This window comes from Schistocerca nitens, chromosome 1 (genome assembly GCF_023898315.1).
Source record: "Schistocerca nitens isolate TAMUIC-IGC-003100 chromosome 1, iqSchNite1.1, whole genome shotgun sequence".
Classification (NCBI taxonomy): domain Eukaryota; kingdom Metazoa; phylum Arthropoda; class Insecta; order Orthoptera; family Acrididae; genus Schistocerca; species Schistocerca nitens.
The window spans coordinates 1,037,704,917-1,037,727,095 of NC_064614.1; the positions used below are offsets into that span (position 1 = coordinate 1,037,704,917).

General features: G+C 44.6%; 1 non-coding gene across 1 annotated transcript; it reads right to left on the minus strand.

Moving 5' to 3' along the window:
- Positions 1–3,181: 3,181 nt before the first annotated feature.
- On the minus strand, positions 3,182–3,256 carry Trnas-cga (transfer RNA serine (anticodon CGA)). The gene has a single exon. It is a non-coding gene; the product is annotated as a tRNA-Ser (tRNA).
- Between the last annotated feature and the right edge of the window lie 18,923 nt (positions 3,257–22,179).

A 22,179-nucleotide genomic window follows, 5' to 3' on the forward strand; every position in this document is an offset into this window, starting at 1 on the left:
AAATTTATGGCTCGATACCATAGCAATATTTATTATCAAATCTACGACTATATGGAGTATCAAACAACATTTGTTACTGGGTTCAAGATTTCTTGGTAAGGAGGAAGCAGCGTGTTTTCTTGGATGGAGACTCACTGACAGGACTAGAAGCAGCACGATACATATCACGTAGAAGTGCGTTGTTGTTCGTGTTGTACACTAATGACCTTGCAGACAGTATATATAGCAACGTTAGACTTGTCGCAGATGGTGCAGTTATCTGAAATGAAATTCAGCTGCTCTGTCGTTCGAACAAGACACAGCCAGGGCAAAAGCACCACAGATGCGAAGATGCGAGCTGGTGCCAGTACCATAGAGACTCGCAACTTGCGCGAGTTCTACCAGGGCCACGGGCGGCACTGATGGTGAAGATACCGACTTCGCCCCGGCCAACTGCAGGCCGAGTACAATTCTCCAATGACCGGATGACAACGGACAGAAGCCTACTCTGGAGATACAAGAGCAGCTCTCGCCCACTTGGTTATAGATCATCGTCCAGGGCTGACTTATTTGTACTTAGCCATTGAGGGCTTTTTTTTTTGTTATATTACATGCAGTGTTGTGGACTTCATTATCGACAAGTCACAAAGATAAGTAAGCCTTTCAACTCATTTGAGTGACTTTGCTACTAATTTGTTGGAGTTTTGTAGAACCTACGTTCTCCTACCCTGTTATCTGAGCCTGGGGCATAGCTGTGTAATAGTGGCAGGGAGCAATTGTCTTAGCGGTGTAGTGCACGAGAAGTCGTCTCACGAACTCAAAAACTCAGCCTACCGTAACAAAAGTGTCAACTCGGCCTCTCCAGCAATAGCGACGAGGCCTTTACAGAACTGATGACGAGCGTTCGCAGAAACAGTCTTCAAAAAGCTTTATCAGTATTCAATCAGATTTTGATAAGATTTCACCGAGCGAGGTGGCGCAGTGGTTAGCACACTGGACTCGCATTCGGAAGGACGACGGTGCAGTCCCGCGTCCGGCCATCTGTGATTTCCCTAAATTGCTTCATGCAAATGCTGGGATTGTTCCTTCGAGAGGGCACGGCCGACTTCCTTTCCCATCCTTCCCTAATCCGATGAGACCGATGTCCTCGCAGTTTGGTCTCCTCCTCCCCCAAATGAACCCAACCCAACCTCTTGATAGGATTTCAAAGTAATGCAGATATTGGCAGCTTGCTTTAAATTTAACATTATGCACTTCACAAAACGAAGCAAAACGTACTGTCAATGACAACGATTGCATTGAATCCCATACAAATACCTTGGTACATCAATTTCTAACGATACGAGGTGAAATGATCGCATAGGCTAAGCCGCTGTTAAGATAGATAGGAAATTACGCATCACTGGCAGAATACAGGGTTGGGGGTTGGGTTGTTTGGGGAAGGAGACCAGAGAACGAGGTCATTGGTCTCATCGGATTAGGGAAGGACAGGGAAGGAAGTCGACCGTGCCCTTTCAAAGGAACCATCCCGGCATTTGCCTGGAGCGATTTAGGGATATCACGGAAAACCTAAATCAGGACGGCCGGACGCGGGATTGAACCGTCGTCCTCCCGAATGCGAGTCCAGTGTCCTAACCACTGCGCCACCTCGCTCGGTAGAATACAGGGAAAATGCAGTCAATCTACATAGTAGACTGCTTAATAATCATTTGTACGTTCTATCTTAGAGCAGTACTCAGGTGTGTGGGACCCACACGAGGACCAATAGTGAATTCAAACTGGTTTTAAGCGGCCCGGAAACGAATTCGTTTCCTGCGCCAACCTCTTCGTTTTAGAGTAGCACTTGCACCCTCTTTCTAAATTATTTGGTGGATGTATTCCAATCTCTGTCTTCACCTATAGTTTTTATCCTCGACAGCTTCCTTTAATATCTCAGTGTTCAGTCCCTGGTGTCTTACCACATGTTCTATCATCCTTTACCTTCTTCTCATCAGTGTTTTCGACACGTTCCTTTCTTCGCTGATTTTTCGGAGAACTATCTCGTTCCCTGTCTTATCAGTCCATCCGATTTTCAGCACTGTTCTGTGGCACCACATCTCAAACATTTCGATTCTCTTCGGTTCTGGGTTTCACGCTATCCATGATTCACTGCCGTACAATGCTGTGTTCCAAACGTGTATTCTCAGTAATTGCTTCCTGACGGCGAAGGCCTTTGTTTGAGACTGCTACACTCCTCTTGGCCAGGAATGCCCTCTTTGTCTGTGCTAATCTGCATTTTATGTCCTTCCCACATCATCGCTCGTGTGTTACTTTGCTTCCAAGGCAGCAGAATTCCTTAATTTTATCCACTTCGTGATTACCAATTCTGATTTTAAGTTCATCACTAAACTCATTTCTGCTTCTCGTCATTACTTGCGTCTTTCTTCAGTTTACTCCCAATTCATATTCCCTAATCATGGGAATTTCATTCCTTTTAGTACGTACTGTAAATCTTGTTCATTTTCACTGAGGAAAGCAATGCCGCCAGCGAGTTTTATGATTAAAATCCCTTCATACTAAATTATAACCCCACTTTCGAAACTTTTTTTTATTTCCGTCAATGCATCTTCGATTTTCTGTCTGAATACTAGGGGCGAAAGATAACATCCCTTTCTTACATCTTTCTTAATCGGAGAGCTTCGTTCTTGGTTTTCATTCTTATTGTTACCTCTTGTTTCGGATCCACATTGTATATTATCCGTCTCTTCCTGTAGCTTACTTCTATTTTCTCAGAATTACGAACATCTTTGCACCATTTTACTACCAAACGCTTTTTCCAGGCCGAAAAATTCCATGGACGTATCTTGATTTTTCGTAAGTCTTACTTTCATTATCAGTCGCAACGGCAGAACTGCCTCTCTAGTGCCCTTACCTCTCCGACAGCCAAACTGATCATCGTCTAACATACCTTGAATTTTATTTTTCATTCTTCTGTATATTATTCTTGTAAGCAACTTGGCTGTATGAGCCGTTAAACCGATAGTGCGATACGTGGTATTTATGGCTCTTATCTACCCTTGTTATCTTCGGGATAGTGTAGATGATATTTTTTCCGAAAGTCTTATGGTATGTCTCCAAGAGCTAGTCACAGTTTCCAGAATGAGATTTTCACTCTGCAGCGGAGTGTGCGCTGATATGAAACTTCATGGCAGATTAAAACTGTGTGCCCGACCGAGACTCGAACTCGGGACCTTTGCCTTTCGCGGGCAAGTGCTCTACCAACTGAGCTATCGAAGCACGACTCACGCCCGGTACTCACAGCTTTAGTTCTGCCACTACCTCGTCTCCTACCTTCCAAACTTTACAGAAGCTCTCCTGTGAACCTTGCAGAACAAGGAGAGCTTCTGTAAAGTTTGGAAGGTAGGAGACGAGGTACTGGCAGAAGTAAGGCTGTGAGTACCGGGCGTGAGTCGTGCTTCGGTAGCTCAGTTGGTAGAGCACTTGCCCGCGAAAGGCAAAGGTCCCGAGTTCGAGTCTCGGTCGGGCACACAGTTTTAATCTGCCAGGGAGTTTCATTTTAGTCACAGTTTTGTTTGAAGCACGGTAGAGCCTCACGAAATGTTGAAAAAAATGAATTGTAGATTCTTGAAGGCAGACGCAAATTATGACTTGAAAGGCTACTTACAAACTGTCAATAACGAGTATTAAGTGGAGATTCCTAATGTTTTTTTAGTCCCATGCGTATCGCTATCGCAGTGTTCGTGAAGGCACGATTACAATTACAGCACGCATAGAGGCTTGTTCACGATTAAAACGGGAAGGAGCCATAACGTGTGGTGCAGCATCAAGTACCCACTGCCATGCACTTGACGGTAGTTTGCAGATTACTGTATGTATGTAGATGTACGGTACATTAGACATAACGCAAACACAATGTAATATCTGAATTATGCAAAGTTTATTAATGGTCTAAGCTAATTTCATTGTGGATGACTTGATAAATGCTTTACAGTAAATTTTCCGCACTGCGGAAAATCGAATGAATAGGTATCATTTCAAAACATCGACACTTACCTTCCCCAGGCATATATATACACGTACAAACACATCAAACAATATTTAGAAGCCAGTATGTAGAGCCTTAGTACCTAATCCTTTCCCTTCATGAACCAAATAACGTCAAACACTATGTATTTTTCTCATTCAGTAAAGTTCATTTTTTCACCATTTGTTTGTCCTAGATACTGCCTGCAGATTTCCATCTGTTATACTGTGGCTGTAACGTTTTAAGACGAGTTATTTCGTAATGATAGATCGGCTTTAAAAAAATGTGTGTGAAATCTTATGGGAGAACTGCTAAGGTCATCAGTCCCTAAGCTTACACACAACTTAACCTAAATTATCCTAAGGACAAACACACACACACACCCATGCCCGAGGTAGGACTCGAACCTCCGCCGGGACCAGCCGCATAGTCCATGACTGCAGCGCCTTAGACCGCTCGGCTAATCCAGATCGCCTTAAGTGAGCGACTCAAATGTCTGCTCATAAGATGCCATTTCCAATTACAGGAGGCCAACTGGTACATTTGTTGATGATATGAAGTAATGACGTTCTTAGTATTTTGATGCGGTAAATAAAGTGTAGTTGTAAGCTTCCACCCCTCTTCCTCCTCCAGTGATAATGCTAATGTAGGAAGGTGTGCTGAACATTCTACATCTTCATTCTTCATGTGTACATATTTACACTACTGGCCATTAAAATTGCTACACCACGAAGATAACGTGCTACAGACGCGAAATTTAACCGACAGGAAGAAGATGCTGTGATATGCAAATGATTAGCTTTTCAGAGCATTCACACAAGGTGCTGACATGAGGAAAGTTTCCAACCGATTTCTCATACACAAACAGCAGTTGACCGGCATTGTTTAGTGAAACGTTGTTGTGATGCGTCGTGTAAGGAGGAGAAAAGCGTACCATCACGTTTCCGACTTTGATAAAGGTCGGATTGTAGCCTATCGCTATTGCGTTTTACCGTATCGCGACACTGCTGCTCGCGTGGTCGAGATCCAATGATTGTTAGCAGAATATGGAATCGGTGGGTTCAGGAGGGTAATACGGAACGCCTTGCTGGATCCCAACGGCCTCGTATCACTAGCAGTCGACATGACAGGCATCTTATCCGCATGGCTGTAACGGATCGTGCAGCCACGTCTCGATCCCTGAGACAACAGATGGGGACGTCTGCAAGACAACAACCATCTGCACGAACAGTTCGACGACATTTGCAGCAGCATGTGTTATCAGCTCGGAGACCATGGCTGCGGTTACCCTTGATGCTACATCACAGACAGGAGCGCCTGCGATGGTGTACTCAACGACGAACCTGGGTGGACGAATGGCAAAACGTTTTTTTCGGATGAATCCAGGTTCTGTTTACAGCATCATGATGGTCGCATCCGTGTTTGGCGATATCGTGGTGAACGCACATTGGAAGCGCGTATTTGTCATCGCCATACTGGCGTATCACCCGGCGTGGTGGTATGGGGTGACATTGGTTACACGTCTCGGTCACCTCTTGTTCGCATTGACGGCACTTTGAACAGTTCACGTTACATTTCAGATGTGTTACGACCCGTGGCTCTACCCTTCATTCGATCCCTGCGAAACTCTACATTTCAGCAGGATAATGCACGACCGCATGTTGCAGGTCCTGTACGGGTCTTTCTGGATACAGAAAATGTTCGACTGCTGCCCTGTCCAGCACATTCTCCAGATCTCTCACCAACTGGAAACGTATGGTCAATGGTGGCCGAGCAACTGGCTCGTCACAATACGCCAGTCACTACTCTTGATGAACTGTGGTATCGTGTTGCGTTGCATGGGCAGCTGTACCTGTACACGCCATCCAAGGTCTGTTTGACTCAATGCTCAGGCGTATCAAGGCCGTTATTATGGCCAGAGGTGGTTGTTCTGGGTACCGATTTCTTCTTGGATCTATGCACCCAAATTGCGTGAAAATGTAATCACATGTCAGTTCTAATATAATATACTTGTCCAATGAATACCCGTTTATCATCTGCATTTCTTCTTGGTGTAGCAATTTTAATGGCCAGTACTGTATTTCTCAAAATAGTCACCCTGGCGACGAACACATTATTCTCAACGAGGGATTGTTCGTTGATACAGTCAGTGTAGAATGTTTGACTTTGTTGACGGAGGCACAACATTATCTCTGCTTGCACCGCTTCGCCGCTATGAAAGCGAACTCCTAGAAGGTGCTGTTTAAGTTCTGGAAACAGATGAAAATCGATTGGGACCAAGTCGGAAGTGTATGGGGGGTTATAGATTATGGTGAACCAAAGACATGGGACTGCTGCAGATGTAGAAGCGCTCATATGTGGTCTGAAAATGTCATGCTAAGGAGAGGGTGTTTCATGTGTGTACGAACTGTCCGATTGACAAACACGATTACTGCACGCTAGATCTCACGCGTCGACATAGGTACATTACACACCGCATTGTTACATGCTTCAGTTCGGAGCATTCTAACGGGAGAGAGTTGCAAAAGCGTAGACTTGGAGAATTAAGAGTAGACTGTTAATAACGTTTGTTTCATTTAACAAGCTTTAAGAATTTTCAAATAAAACATTCGGAGGTATTACTTAATAGCACGCCATCGTATTATACGTCCCTCAATGGGTATAACTTACTACAGTCGCCTTCAGCTCTTACTAAAAAGTCTTTAATACTTAGAATATCCTATATTTTTCTTTAAATTTATCCTTCATTTTTCTTTGGTACTAATGTTACCGAAACCACACAGCTGAAAACAATATTGCCAATAATAATAAGTCGTCTAATCATTTAAGGCAAAATATTTAAATATTCATTTTACCGAAAAATTATCAGCAGCAGGACAAGTAAGAGTTTATTCGTAATTCTTAGTCAGCGCATTATAGGTATGCATCGGCATACATTTTGAACCTCTACGCCAAACAGAAACTCGTCAATATATTGCTTGTAGCATTTCTGAGAACGAAAATTACTGGCAAGCGAAAATTATGCGTAATTTTTTTTTGGTTGCAAATAAAAGAGGGAAATATTATTTGACGCTTCCAGAAGACGATCTGTGAATAGGGTTAGAAACAGGTGATGGAAAGGAATGTTATACTAAACATACTTGTTGCGCTTAGTCCCTTTCTTACACTTCAAGAAAATTAAAACTAAGGTCCTTAACTAAAAAGTAATTTTGACTTTTACTGTAGCAGCGATCATTCTCATGTTTGTTCCATATACTTAAAATAAGTGTCTCAACGAAAGATAATACTGACTTTCCGACAGTGGAAATGAAAACACTGGCAAAAATGTGTATTACTTAAATCAGCGAGTTATTATGGCAGAAAAACCTCTGCTATCATCTGCAGATTTGAGTTGGTAGAGCGGAGTGGAAGATATGTTATCGAAAAGATACGTTCTATAGAGATTCCAGCGATTTCGGCGCTGTTTGTTGGGTATATCGAGATTCACAACCTGCTTCTTTCCGATTTGCTGATAGGCTTTCTTTTGTTCGCGCGGCGCTAGAGGTGGAACAATGGTCCATATGCAACGCATCCAAATCAGCAGAACGTAACCGATACCTACCTCGCCTCCAGGTGAGCGCAGAAGCGGTCTCATTTGAAAGGAGGCAGCTCGCATTTCAGCAAGAGAATACCTTACCTGTCTACTTCTGTATAAACAGGTAATTTTCCACGGTAAGGCTGCCTACAGAATTGTGAATGTTCATGTGCGTCGAAGGTCGTGAAAGAGAATTTTATTTTCTTCTACCCTCTGCAGATCAAAGAAAAATTCATGGCAGCGTTTAGGTGTAAACGTCAGTACCAATGAACCCCCCCCCCCCCCCCCTCCAGTAGACACAACGTTGGAGTAATTTATTGCGTGATCTAGCTAAAAGATCCGAAGGATTATAGTAAGGTACACACAAGCCCTTCATGCAATCCCTTATGCTGAGACGTCCTGTCTAAAAACGGCCCTATGACATTTGCTTGGTTTCGCTCTTATTATCAAACAATATCCACTGCCAAGCTCTGCAAGATATAACAAATCAGCTTCTTTTCATTAAAAAAAAATTTCTGTGACGCATTATTACACATTCCCCGAATTAGTACTTTTAATAATTCTATGACATAATTGTTACACTCTGCTACTTCATTGATCACTTTTATCTGCATCCTAAACCGCAGTGCTATGTTTTCGTGTATATGTGTAGTGATTATAGCTTGTACACTATTCAGGTAGCACCTCAACACAACCTACATAACAGGAAATGCCCGATACGTTATAGCTAGCAAAGCTGGAAGTAAAGTTCTGAGACATCGTGGAACATCCACTGGAAAGTTCTTCAAGTCACACCAATATCGAAAAAGGAAAGTAGGAGTAATTCGCTGACTAACGTCGATTTGCAGTAGGGTTTTCGACCATATATTTTGTTCCAACATTATGAATTACATCGAAGAAAACTAATTATTGAAGCATAGTCAGCACTGATTCAGAAAATATCGTTCTTGTGAAACACAACTAGCACTTTATACTCATGAAGTAATGAGTGCTATTTACAGGGAATGTCAAATTGATTCCATGTTTTTAGATTTCCAGGAAGGTTTCAACACCGTTCCTCACAAGCGTCTTCTAATCAAACTGCTTTCGTATGGAATATTGATTCCGCTGTGCGACTGGATTCGTAATTTCCTGTCATTAGAGCACAGTTCGTAGTAATAGACGGAAAGTCATCAAGTAAAACAGAAGTAATATCCAACGTTTCCCAAGGAAGTGTTGTAGGCCCTCTATTGTTCCTGATTATATTAACGAAACAGGAGACAATTTGAGTAGCCGTCTTAGATTATTTGCAGAACAAGGTGTCATTTACAGTCTTGTAAAGTCATGAGATGACCATAGCGAATTACAAAATAATTTAGATACGAAATGGAAATTTGTGTTAAGTTCTTATGGGATCAAACTGCTGAGGTCATCGTTCCCTAAGCTTACGAACTCCTTAATCTAACTTAAACTAACTTACGGTAAGGGCAACACACACACGCACCCATAACCCAGGGAGGACTCGAACCTCCGACGGAGGTAGCCGCGCGGACCGTGACAAGACGGCTCGGAACGCGCGGCTACCCTCGCGGCCATTTGGAAACGACATCTCTATGGTGCCAAAAGTGGCAATTGATTCTGAATAAAGAAAATCGTGAAGCTATTCACATGAGTACTAAAGGAAATCCGCTAAAATTCGATAACGCGATAAGTCACACAAATCTTAAGGCTGTAAATTCCACTCAATATTTAGGGATTACAATTACAAATAACCTAAATTGGAACGATCACATAGGTAGTGTTGTGGGTAGAGCAAACCAAAGACTGCGATTCTTTGGGAGAACACTTGAAAGGCGTAACAGGCCTACTAAAAAGACTACTTACACCACGCTTGTCCGCCCTATTGTGGAGTACTGCTCTGCGTTGTCGGATCCGCATCAGGTGGAACTGACGGATGACATCGAGAAAGATCAAAGAAGGGCAGCTCGTTTTGTAATATCGCCACAGACATGATACATGAAATGGAGTGGTAATCATTAAAACAAAGGCGTTTTTCGTTGCGACGGGATCTTCTCACGAAATTTTAATCACCAGTTTTCTCCTCCGATTGCAAAAACATTCTGTTGCACCCGCCTACATGGGGAGAAACGATCATGACGATAAAATAAGAGAAGTCAGGGCTCGCACAGAAAAATTTAACTGCTCGTTTTTCCGGCGCGCCATTGGAGAGTGGAATGGTAGACAGCTTGAAGGTGATTAATTGAACCCTCTGCCAGGCACTTTATAGTGAATAGTGGAGTAATCACGTAGATGTAGATGTAGTGGTCCGTAATGGTGTGGGCTGTATTTACATGTAATGGGCTAGGTCCTCTGGTCCAAAAGAACAGGTCATTGTCTGGAAGTGTTATGTTCGTCTACTTGGGGACCTTTTGCAGCCATTCATGGACTTCATCTCGCCAAACAACGATGATATTTACAGGGCTATTACAAATGATTGAAGCGACTTCATAAATTCACTGTAGCTCCATTCATTGACATATGGTCACGACACACTACAGATACGTAGAAAAACTCATAAAGTTTTGTTCGGCTGAAGCCGCAGTTCAGGTTTCTGCCGCCAGATCGCTCGAGAGCGCAGTGAGACAAAATGGCGACAGGAGCCGAGAAAGCGTATGTCGTGCTTGAAATGCACTCACATCAGTCAGTCATAACAGTGCAACGACACTTCAGGACGACGTTCAACAAAGATCCACCAACTGCTAACTCCATTCGGCGATGGTATGCGCAGTTTAAAGCTTCTGGATGCCTCTGTAAGGGGAAATCAACGGGTCGGCCTGCAGTGAGCGAAGAAACGGTTGAACGCGTGCGGGCAAGTTTCACTCGTAGCCCGCAGAAGTCGACGAATAAAGCAAGCAGGGAGCTAAACGTACCACAGCCGACGGTTTGGAAAATCTTACGGAAAAGGCTAAAGCAGAAGCCTTACCGTTTACAATTGCTACAAGCCCTGACACCCGATGACAAAGTCAAACGCTCTGAATTTTTGGCGCGGTTGCAAAAGCTCATGGAAGAGGATGCGTTCAGTGCGAAACTTGTTTTCAGTGATGAAGCAACATTTTTTCTTAATGGTGAAGTGAACAGACACAATGTGCGAATCTGGGCGGTAGAGAATCCTCACGCATTCGTGCAGCAAATTCGCAATTCATCAAAAGTTAACGTGTTTTGTGCAACCTCACGGTTTAAAGTTTACGGCTCCTTTTTCTTCTGCGAAAAAAACCTTACAGGACACGTGTATCTGGACATGCTGGAAAATTGGCTCATGCCACAACTGGAGACCGACAGTGCCGACTTCATCTTTCAACAGGATGGTGCTCCACCGCACTTCCATCATGATGTTCGGCATTTCTTAAACAGGAGATTTGAAAACTGATGGATCGGTCGTGGTGGAGATCATGATGAGTAATTCATGTCATGGCCTCCACGCTCTCCCGACTTAACCCAATGCGATTTCTTTCTGTGGGGTTATGTGAAAGATTCAGTGTTTAAACCTCCTCTACCAAGAAACGTGCCAGAACTGCGAGCTCACATCAACAATGCTTTCGAACTCATTGATGGGGACATGCTGCGCCGAGTGTGGGAGGAACTTGATTATCGGCTTGATGTCTGCCGAATCACTAAAGGGGCACATATCGAACATTGGTGAATGCCTAAAAAAACTTTTTGAGTTTTTGTATGTGTGTGCAAAGCATTGTGAAAATATCTCAAATAATAAAGTTATTGTAGAGCTGTGAAATCGCTTCAATCATTTGTAATAACCCTATATATATGGACGACAATGCACCATGTCACATGGCCATAATTGTACGCCATAGGTTTGAAAGAAAAATTCTGGACAGTTGGAGCGAATTATTTGGCCACCCATATCGCCCACCACGAATCCCATCGAACAGTTAAGGGAGATAATCGAGAGGTCCGTTCGTGTACAAAATCCTGCTGTCATGGACGGCTATAAAGGCAGCATGACTCAGTATTTTCGCAGAAGATTTCTAACGGCTTGTTCAGTCCATGGTGCATCAAGTTTCTACACTACGAGGGCAAATGGAGGTATCCCATGACTTTTGTCACCTCAGGGACCAGTGAATGTACCAGCGAAATTATATCATAGTATGACACATAGTCCAGGAGGAATGGGGTCACATTTAGCAAACAGCAACCACATATAGCACTGGATGTCCCTGCAAAACTGGATGTATCTGCAAAATTGTATCGTTGTACAGAACATATTTGAGGTGATACGACGTCATAGGCATTAATCTGCGTGAAAATGAATCTGCCAGGCGAAATTCACTAGATATAAGGTGAAATATATGTACAAACCGTGTGAAATATCTTAAACACTTGTGAAACCTACTTGACTTAGGCGTATGCGGGAAAAGGCGTGGGTAAAAAGCTCATCCTAAACCCCCAAAAGGATTTAGAGAGGGAAGGGCAAGTTGACAAACAGGAGAGGATGAGATAGGCAGAGAGAGGAGGAGGAGGTGAAGAACAGAGAGAGTGAGAGCAGGAAATGGACACAGAAAGGGAAGAGAAGGACATGGAGAGGGAAGAGGAGGAGATGATCAGGGAGAGGGGGGAGGGGAGGAGGATGAGGTGGACAGAGACAGGGAAGGAAGGGATGGACTAATAGAAGATTGAAATAAACACAGAACCGCGCAGCGCTGGGTAGTCAGCTAACAGTTTATAGCTCTGACTCTGATTTGAATATCACTTGATTCTCGGCGGTTATTGTCCAACGATGAATCGTTTATAACGACTGCATGTAACGGCAAAAAAAAAAAAAAAAATGGCTCTGAGCACTATGGGACGTAACATCTTAGGTCATCAGTCCCCTAGAACTTAGAACTACTTAAACCTAATTAACCTAAGGACATCACACACAACCATGCCCGAGGCAGGATTCGAACCTGCGACCGTAGTAGTCTCGCGGTTCCGGACTGCAGCGACTAGAACCGCACGGCCACCGCGGCCGGCATGTAACGGCAGCAACTGAACATCGGCATTAGCTGGAACTGTAGACTGGAACTGTTGGACCACAACTGGATGAGTGTTGCTGTGTGCCTCCATCTATCCACAACCGACGGAATTATCTTGTATCAGCGATCTTCCTGGCGGAAGCAGAATGGAGTTCCATGTACCAGCGCCCTGTGTGGCAGCTGACATAATTAAAGGCGTTCATGTCCTTATCGCGCTTCAGATTTCTCTTCTTATATCTTCTTTTCTTTATTAAAGGATGGGAAGACCGGTGAATGCCGAGGACGGTGTTCTGTATAACTGACACACAGACACGATTGTTCGCAAGGAGACGACCTTCGTGGAGTCATCGATCGCAGTTTCTGCACTCTGAGTCCGCCATGCAGCGGGATGACATGCGAGGTCCAAAGCGTAAACATCGAAAACATCTCAAGGGTGGCGGACGTAAGTTTCCACGTCATACGCGTACGCCGTGACTTTAAGTTTTTCTGGAAGGACATTTCCTTCAACGGCTAAAATGAAAGTGCCTGTATTCATTCGATTATCCTTGGGACCGTTTTGTATGTGTCAGACGCACACCTCGCTGTTCGAGATTAGCCCATTGCTGTTCGTCTATCTGGAGTGTCAAAAGTGGAAGGCGACTCCTTGGACCGTGTTCATTTTGCGACGGGTAATGGTCACTCGCATGTCATCCAGTCGTTTACGTGTCTGAAGAGCTGTAGATTATTCGTCAGAGAAGGCTATAATCAATACTGACCAATTGTGCATTTTTTATGAGTCAACTTCTAACTTATTTTCAATATATTCCACAAAAAATAATGGTTTCCACGCAGTAAATGTCCATATTCTAGAGTACATGCCAGGTGTTGAATAAATTATTTCGCTCCCAATCATCTGGCTTGTCCCTCTTGACATTGGGTAGCCACGGTAGGGAAGGCAGGTTGTAACTGTTTCCACCTAAATTCTATAGTTCTCTGATGAGAAAGCCGGATTAGAATCATACTTTTTGGTACAATTTGATTATTTTATGCCCGGAATGTCCGCCATGCTGCCACCCACTCCAATCATGGGCTCTCTCCATGGGCACTACCCAGTCGCAGTAAAGGTCATCTGGCACGATGGTCGTTGCCTCGAGTCCTGAGACTCTAAGAAGATGGACATCTACTCCTTGCCATTCATGGGGAGCTTGCAATTCAGGCATGGGTAGTGTGATCCCTCTTTTGTCAGAGGACTCTGCCAAACAGGTACATAACAATCACACCACGAACAGATTAGTTAATCCATTGGCTTTCAAGCACGTATGCGAGCCTACACTCTTGTCGTATGCAGATGAGCTTTAGTACTAGATTATTTAGTACGTTCATCCTCAGTCGGTCCACACTATAGAAATAATTTTGAGAACTGTGGTCAAACCGAGAATAGGGCCGAAAATTACTTCAGCTGAAAGGTGATATAAATTAGAGGAATGAATGTGTAGAAAAAGGAAACCAGAACCCACAGGATAGCCATGTCAGCATCAAAAGTGCCATCATTAGGTAGTAAGAACAAGAAGGATAGTCAGAGGTGAAGGATTCTAGCACAAGAAAGGAAGTCGTTGGTGCCGTAACCTGGGACCCCGCACTCATCTCACACATACTGATGCAAGAGTCGTGAGCCCTTGAGGAGTACAGGTATATAGAGCAGAGTATCTGGACGTCTCGTGGTGGAAGCAGTTTAGGAGCACCATCTGTCTGGTGACTGCTCGTAATTGAGAGCATCTGGCATGAAGAGTGCCTGAATGGGGGCGCCCTCTGATAATGTCACTGTGTACCAAACGACTGCATACAGAGCATAAAGAAACGCACCTCAACCTTCGCAATCTCCATAATGTCATCATGAACATAATCAAGCCAATCAGATGTCGTCCTATGGGCAACAGATTGTGGTTCTCGCCTTTACACTCCTTGCGATGAAGATAGACCCAATCTTTTTTTTTCTTTGTTGTGATTTCATTCCCATGCCCCATATGGGTAGCGGAGGGCTGGCAGTGGCACAATCCACCGCTCTTCAGCCGAGCGATAAATTTAATACAAAGATGAAAACGATACATATAAAAGGCGATAAAGGGTGACAGAAGAACAAAATAGGGGGAGACTGTGGTAGTTAAAATCTATACGTACATGGAGATGTTCAGTGTGGGATAGATAATAAATTTTAAAGACAGCTGGCGATTTGAGTAGCAAGCAAAAAACACTGATGTCACATGTACAAGTTAAAGGTTGACCAAAATATTAAAACACACCAGAACGACGACACTTTAAAACCATTTTACGAGACTGAGCACACACGATGAAGAGTAAAAACTGCTAGGAGGGACCTGCCAAGGGATGGGAAGACTCTGAGGAGGGAAAAGAGGGGACAGGAGGGGGCAGAGGGGCTGGAGAGGGGAGGAGGAAAAGCAAGGGGGTCGGAGGGTGCACCAAAGGGCAGGAGACAGGGGGGGGGGGTAGATGGAGAGGGAAGACAAGTCAGGAGGGAGCACAGAGACGCATAAGGGGTGCACTGGAAAGGGAGGGGGCAGAGGAGGGAGAAAAAACACTGCTCAAGGGAAGGGAAGAGGAGGGGAGAAGGAGCCCTGACGAGGGGGAGGGGAGGTGGGATTGGAGTTGGTAGGAGGGGTAGATATCAGGGCGATGCTCATCATCTGGAAGGGGTAGGCACTGGAAGCTGCATTGGGAAAGGAGCTGGATGGTTGGAGATGGAGAAGGGTGGGATTCCACGCTAAAGCCGCAGCAATGGTCTGGGGTAGAGAGGATAGAAGACACCAGGGGTGGGGGATCGAGTCTGTGGACGATGTATAGGATATGGAAAAGGAGAAGATATGGGAAGGGAATGGTGTTGCAGAGGACCCATGTGGGGGATGGGAGGCAGGTATGGAAGGTGAGGCAGAGTGCATGGCGTTCAAGGTTTTGGAGGGCTTTATAGTCTCTGAGTGGGATTGAAATCCAGGTGATGCTGGCATAACAAAGGATGCGACAGATCAAGGATTTGTAGGTGTGAAGGATGGTGGAAGGATGCAGTTCCTGTGTCTGGCCGAACAAGAGTTTCAGGAGGTAGAGTCTGTTGTGGGCTTTGTGTTGGATCGTAAGGAGATGGGGAGTCGAGGTGAGGCAAAGGTATATCAGGGCAGGAGTGAGGTGGGTCGGACGACCATAAATGGTGAGGTAAGAATCTGGAGCCAGAAGGAGTAGGTGATATGAGCTATGATGAGTGGTTGGGTCTTGGAAGAATTTATGTAAAGGAGCCACTTCTTGCACCATGCAGTGAACTGGTCAAGGGGGTTTGAAGGGTATGTTGGGACCAAAGGACCAGAAAAGGGAGTCATCAGTGAATTGAAGGAGGTGAAGAGGCGGGGGAAAGGACAGAGCATTGGGGCATGGCGGCAGTGTGATAGAAAGTATGGGAGTTGGAATTGTAGATCGTGACATAGGAGGGACGATGGGAGAGAAAGGATGCAACGAGATGGGCGAGATTTATGGGAAGAGCATAGGTCTGGAGGTTAAAGAGGAGCCCGGGATACCAGACGGTGTCATAGCCGTTCTGGAGGTCGAGGGAAACAACGACAGCAGAGCGACGGGAGTTAAGCTGGAGGGAAAGAAGTTTGGTAAGGTTAAGGAGCTGGCCGTCAGCCGAGGAGGAGGACCGGAAGCCGCATTGGGTAAAGAGAAAGAGGAGTGACTCGAAGACCTTACTGAACCTGGAGATGAGGCAGATGCGACGATAGGAAGAGGTGGCAGAGGGATTTGTTGGGTTTAGAGAACAGCAGGACGCGGGAAGTTAGAAGCAATCGTCGAAATCTTGGGTTTAATCCGAATTTTATACGACAAGTTAACCGAGAAAATTTTACCGAAAAAATTGGTTTTTAAAAACCCTTCTTAGTTTCTATTCTACTATTCGATAGTTCATTGTTATACTTAATCCACATATATTATAAACGCTGGAACCATTTTAACCGTATTTGGTTCGCAAATCGCTTACTGTCAAGTAACAAAATGTTCGCTGACAATATCCACAGCCGGCCGGTGTGGCCGAGCGGTTCTAGGCGCTTCAGTCTGGAACCGCGCGACCGCTACGGTCGCAGGTTCGAATCCTGCCTTGGCATGAATGTGTGTGATGTCCTTAGGTTAGTTAGGTTTAAGTAGTTATAAGTTCTAGGGGACTTGTGACCTCAGATGTTAAGTCCCATAGTGTTCAGAGCCCACAATATTCACAAATGGTGCCTACATAAATATATTATGGTGCGACACATGGTTCAAAAGATATGACGGCATAAAACGTTGAAAAAATTCCACATCAAGCGTGAAGTTTTAATACATTTATTCTGTACTACTAAGGCAGTCGTACAGTATAATCAACTTATGGGAATACCTGGCATCTAACAGCGCTTTTGTCAGTTCTCAATTGAGAAGCGGAAACGGCTGGAAGCGAAAACAACAGACATCTGTAGAGCTATGTGTCTGAAGAGGCGTTGCCATAGAGATGTTCACAAATCGCGCTGTAGACAGGCGAAGCAAATGCGCCCAGGGTACTGAAAGTGTTTTATAATTTCACGACCACAAGAAAATGAATTTTTTTTCGATATTACGCTACAAAGACATTTCATTTTTGGTTTTCGTTTCAAACAGAAAATTGGCAAAATGAATACCCAGGCGATGTCTGGTTTGTACGATAGTACAAGTGTACATGTGTAAAACAATAAGGATGTAATAATACTTTTTACGACGCCAGCCAGATGACATTTCACACAGAGAAAACATCACGTGGGAGACGGGCTTGGAGTGTATCTCGACATGGCGGAAGGGGGAGGACACATTATAGGAGTTTGTTACGCGCCTCTCCCGAATATGGGCGCAGAGCGCTACTGGTGCGCGCCTGGGAAGCGGTACAGAGACGAATGTGGGAGACGCGGCCGTCTGCGAGTGAGGGACGGCCCCCGGGGCGCCTGTTTTGCGCGGTTTCACGATACGCCGCGTCCCATTAGCACGGGCCGGCCGCTCCTCCCACGCCACGCTCCCGCCTGGGTGGCCGGCGGGAATAAATCCTGCGGGCGGCCATTAATCGCCAGATAAAGCGTCGCCGCCCGCCGCCCTTGTTAAGTCGCGACCGTATCGCGCATGCGCATCTGCGCGGACCACCGCCGGCGGCGCCTGGCGTTCGGCGCGTTCCGGCAAATCGCGGTGGCCCGAAACCAGCGCGCGGGCGTTTGTACTCTGTCCGCGGAAAATGGCCAGGACGAGGCCGAACTCTGAAGATGTGTAGCACAGCGAACCACCAGTATACCATTTGGTATCACTTCTTTCATACTTACGCATTTAACTCAACTTCCACGTTTACGGCCTTGTAATTTCATGTCCCATGCTTTGATGTACACTACTGGCCATTAAAATTGCTACACCAAGAAGAAATGCAGATGATAAACGGGTATTCATTGGACAAATACATTATACTAGAACTGACATGTCATTACATTTTCACGCAATTTGGGTGCATAGACCCTGAGACATCAGTACCCAGAACAACCACCTCTGGCCGTAATAACGGCCTTGATACGCCTGGGCATTGAGTCAAACAGAGCTTGGATGGCGTGTACATGTACAGCTGCCCATGCAGCTTCAACACGATACCACAGTTCATCAAGAGTAGTGACTGGCGTATTGTGACGAGCCAGTTGCTCGGCCACCATTGACCAGACGTTTTCAATTGGTGAGGGCAGCAGGGCAGCAGTCGAACATTTTCTGTATCCAGAAAGACCCGTACATGACCTGCAACATGCGGTCGTGCATTATCCTGCTGAAATGTAGGGTTTCGCAGGGATCGAATGAAGGGTAGAGCCACGGGTCGTAACAGATCTGTGTTCAAAGTGCCGTCAATGTGAACAAGAGTCGACCGAGATGTATAACCAGTGGCACCCCATACCATCAAGCCGGGTGATACGCTAGTATGGTGCTGACGAATACACGCTTCCAATGTGCGTTCACCGCGATGTCGCCCAACGTGGATGCGACCATCATGATGCTGTAAACAGAACCCAGATTAATCCGAAGAAATGACGTTTTGCCATTCGTGCACCCAGGTTCGTCGTTGAGTACACCATCGCAGGCGCTCCCGTCTGTGATGCAGCGTCAAGGGTTACCGCAGCCATGGTCTCCGAGCTGATAGTCACTGATGCTGCAAACGTCGTCGAACTGTTCGTGCAGATGGTTGTTGTCTTGCAAACGTCCCCACCTGTTCACGCATGGATCGAGACGTAGCTGCACGATCCGTTACAGCCTTGCGGATATGTCGCGATACGATAAACCGCAATCGCGATAGGCTACAATCCGACCTTTACCAAAGTCGGAAACGTGATGGTACGCATTTCTCCTCCTTACACGAGGCATCACAACAACGTTTCACCGGGCAACGCCGGTCAACTGCTGTTTGTGTATGAGAAATCGGTTGGAAACTTTCCTCATGTCGGCACGTTGTAGGTGTCACCATCGGCGCCAACCTTGTGTGAATGCTCTGAAAAGCTAATCATTTGCATATCACAGCATCTTCTTCCTGTGGGTTAAATTTCGCGTCTGTAGCACGTCATCTTCGTGTTGTAGCAATTTTAATGGCCAGTAGTGTAAATCTCTCCGTTTAGTTCCACAGTTTAGACGTCGCATTTTCGCTCTTACTTCAGCGGTGAGTATGTTCTCTTTAGACATTAATTCCACTTTCACCGTAACCGAAACAAGAAGACAAATGAAAAGGAAGACCAATTTTTATTTGCTTCTATGAATAGGAAGAATGCTGATATGTGCACGACCTAGTCCTTGAATGTGTACGGCTAAACTCCTACAATTAGTGTTTATTATTGCAACTGTTTTACGATGGCGTAAAATAAACCACCTGACGGCTATATTCTTTTTATGTTCTTCGAGGTTAATTTCTGTCGTGAATTTTAATATCTATGAGTCATTGAGCTCCTGCCTGTTTCTGATTAACATTGTACTAGTGATAGCGACATCGTTCCCTCAATACAAAAGAGGAAGGATAACGTAAGGAGAGTTGCTATAGCCTTCAAGCCCTATCTTACACAGCGAGTACTACACTATGCGCACTAATTGGGCCGTACGTAATAATGCCAACAGATACAGCAATAAATATATCGATTTACGGTAACGTTTGTCTTATGAACTCCGTGTTAAGTAAATTTCTCACGTGACTGAAATCCCCAGAAAGATATAAAAACAAAACGTTATAGCGAAAGATAGCGAAAGACGGGAAAAATGGAACAAATAAATGAACAAAAAGATTCAAAAAGAGAAGTGTTCCAAAAAGACGACGTACGACTGGGATGCTGTCTTTCTTCTCTACGATTCAACCTGTACATCGAAGAAGTAATAATAGAAATGAAAGAAAACAAGTGAGATTAAAATTCAGGAAGAGCGATAACAATAACAAGCTTCACTGATGATATTGCTATTCTCTGTCAGAAGATGGAAGAGTTAACAAGAAATGTTAAATGGAATGAACGGCTCTCTGAACTCAGAATATGGATTCAGAGCAAACCAAATAAGACGATGGTACTGAAGATCAGCAGAAACGAGATTATCAACAAAATTAGCGACGGGACCGATGATGATCTCAGCAGTTTGGTCCCTCAGGAATTCACACACACAAAATTAGCGTCATAATTGGGTAACATATAGCGTACGAAATGAAGGAATTCAGCTCTATTCTGAAGTAAACCAACACAAGACGTTCGGAGAAAGAAGGAGAAAGTAGTCGAGCACAGGCAAAGGTTGCATTTGTCGCCAAAAAAATCTTCTAGTACCAAGCAAAGGCCTTAATCTGAGAAACAAATCTGTAATAATGCAGGTCTGGAGCGCGGCACTGTATAGACAGATGGATACTACAGTCTAGCCGTGCGGTTCTAGGAGCTTCAGTCTGGAACCACGTGACCGCTATGGTCGCAGGTTCGAATCCTGCCTCGGGCATGGATGTGTGTGATGTCCTTAGTTCGGTTTAAATAGTTCTAAGTTCTAGGGGACTGATGACCTCAGATGTTAAGTCCTATAGTGCTCAGAGCCATTTGAACAACAGTCTAAATGAACAGAAATAGGCCGGCCGGTGTGGCCGTGCGGTTAAAGGCGCTTCAGTCTGGAACCGCGTGACCGCTACGGTCGCAGGTTCGAATCCTGCCTCGGGCATGGATGTGTGTGATGTCCTTAGGTTAGTTAGGTTTAATTAGTTCTAAGTTCTAGGCGACTGATGACCTCAGAAGTTAAGTCGCATAGTGCTCAGAGCCATTTGAACCATTTGAACAGAAATAGGGAGCGTCAGAATCGGTGAGGAAGAGAATACGTGGAAACAGTAAGCAGAAGAAGCGAAAGAAGTTTGGGCATGGCGCTAAATACCAGGAAATAACTCCACGTCACCTGTAGAGGGCAAAAATTTTGCAGTAAGAAAGAGACTGGAATAGATACAACAAATAATTCCACTGCTAGGGGAACAAGATGGTAAGCGCCAAAGCAGGAGTTTCAAGATACAAGAGTTTAAAGTTTTGTAATCGATCCACAAAGCTTAATAATTTTGTTCTAACGTCGCTTTTATTGTAGATGGATTCCAACGTTTGTATTCTTCTATACAGATATTACAAGAACCGGACAAAGACTAGAAATCATGAAATATACAAAAATAAACATGTTTCAGTAATGGAGATATCATTATGTTACCCAAATTATGTACACTAACAACAAAAAATAATGATAGATAATCAAATGAGAACAATTAAACAGTGTTACTAGAAGTTAGCTGTAGAACTTGCTTGAAACTGCTCAATCACTCATCACTCTCGTCACAAATGTGTCCGCTGTCCAAAGGTGTTGGCTTTATTGACGAGAAAAATCCATGATCGCAGGAGGGATGTAATCTAAGAGGGACAGAACGTCAGCAGGTTTCTTCTTTTCAATGAATCTGAGTCTGTCTTATTTTAATCGAAGAGTAAGTGTGGGTTTTTGCCTCCCACGTTTCCTGAAGCTTACCTCGTGCCATATGTCATGGAGTAATGTCCCTGTAATGGTTAAAGATGACAGTTATTCAAAAGCCACCTTCCACCTGCATACATTCCTTAGATTGACAGCCATATGCATTCTGAACATCAGAGTCACCAATTTTCCATAATGTTCTGAACGTTCGCCTCATTGCTTTTACCTACTTTCCCAAGACATTTAAGAGGACAGTGGCAGTTAGATCGTACATCCTATTTGTGTACAGTTTTTCAGAGCGAGATAATATTGCCTGTATTGCACCTGTTCCGCTTAAACTGACGTTGTGAAGTACATCTCATATATTTCCGAGAAGACATCGTCTGTTCTTCTGCCCCTTCATGACGGGTATCTCCTACCTATGGTATAGCGAAACACCTGGCACAACTACTCAAGCCTCTCGTGGGTAACTGTGTCCACCACATCAAGAATTGCACGGAGTTTGTTGAGACACTCAAGGAGTGGCCTCTTGACAAAAATGACATTATCGTCAGCTTTGACGTTAGATCCCTCTTCACGAGGGTACCGTTAGACGACTC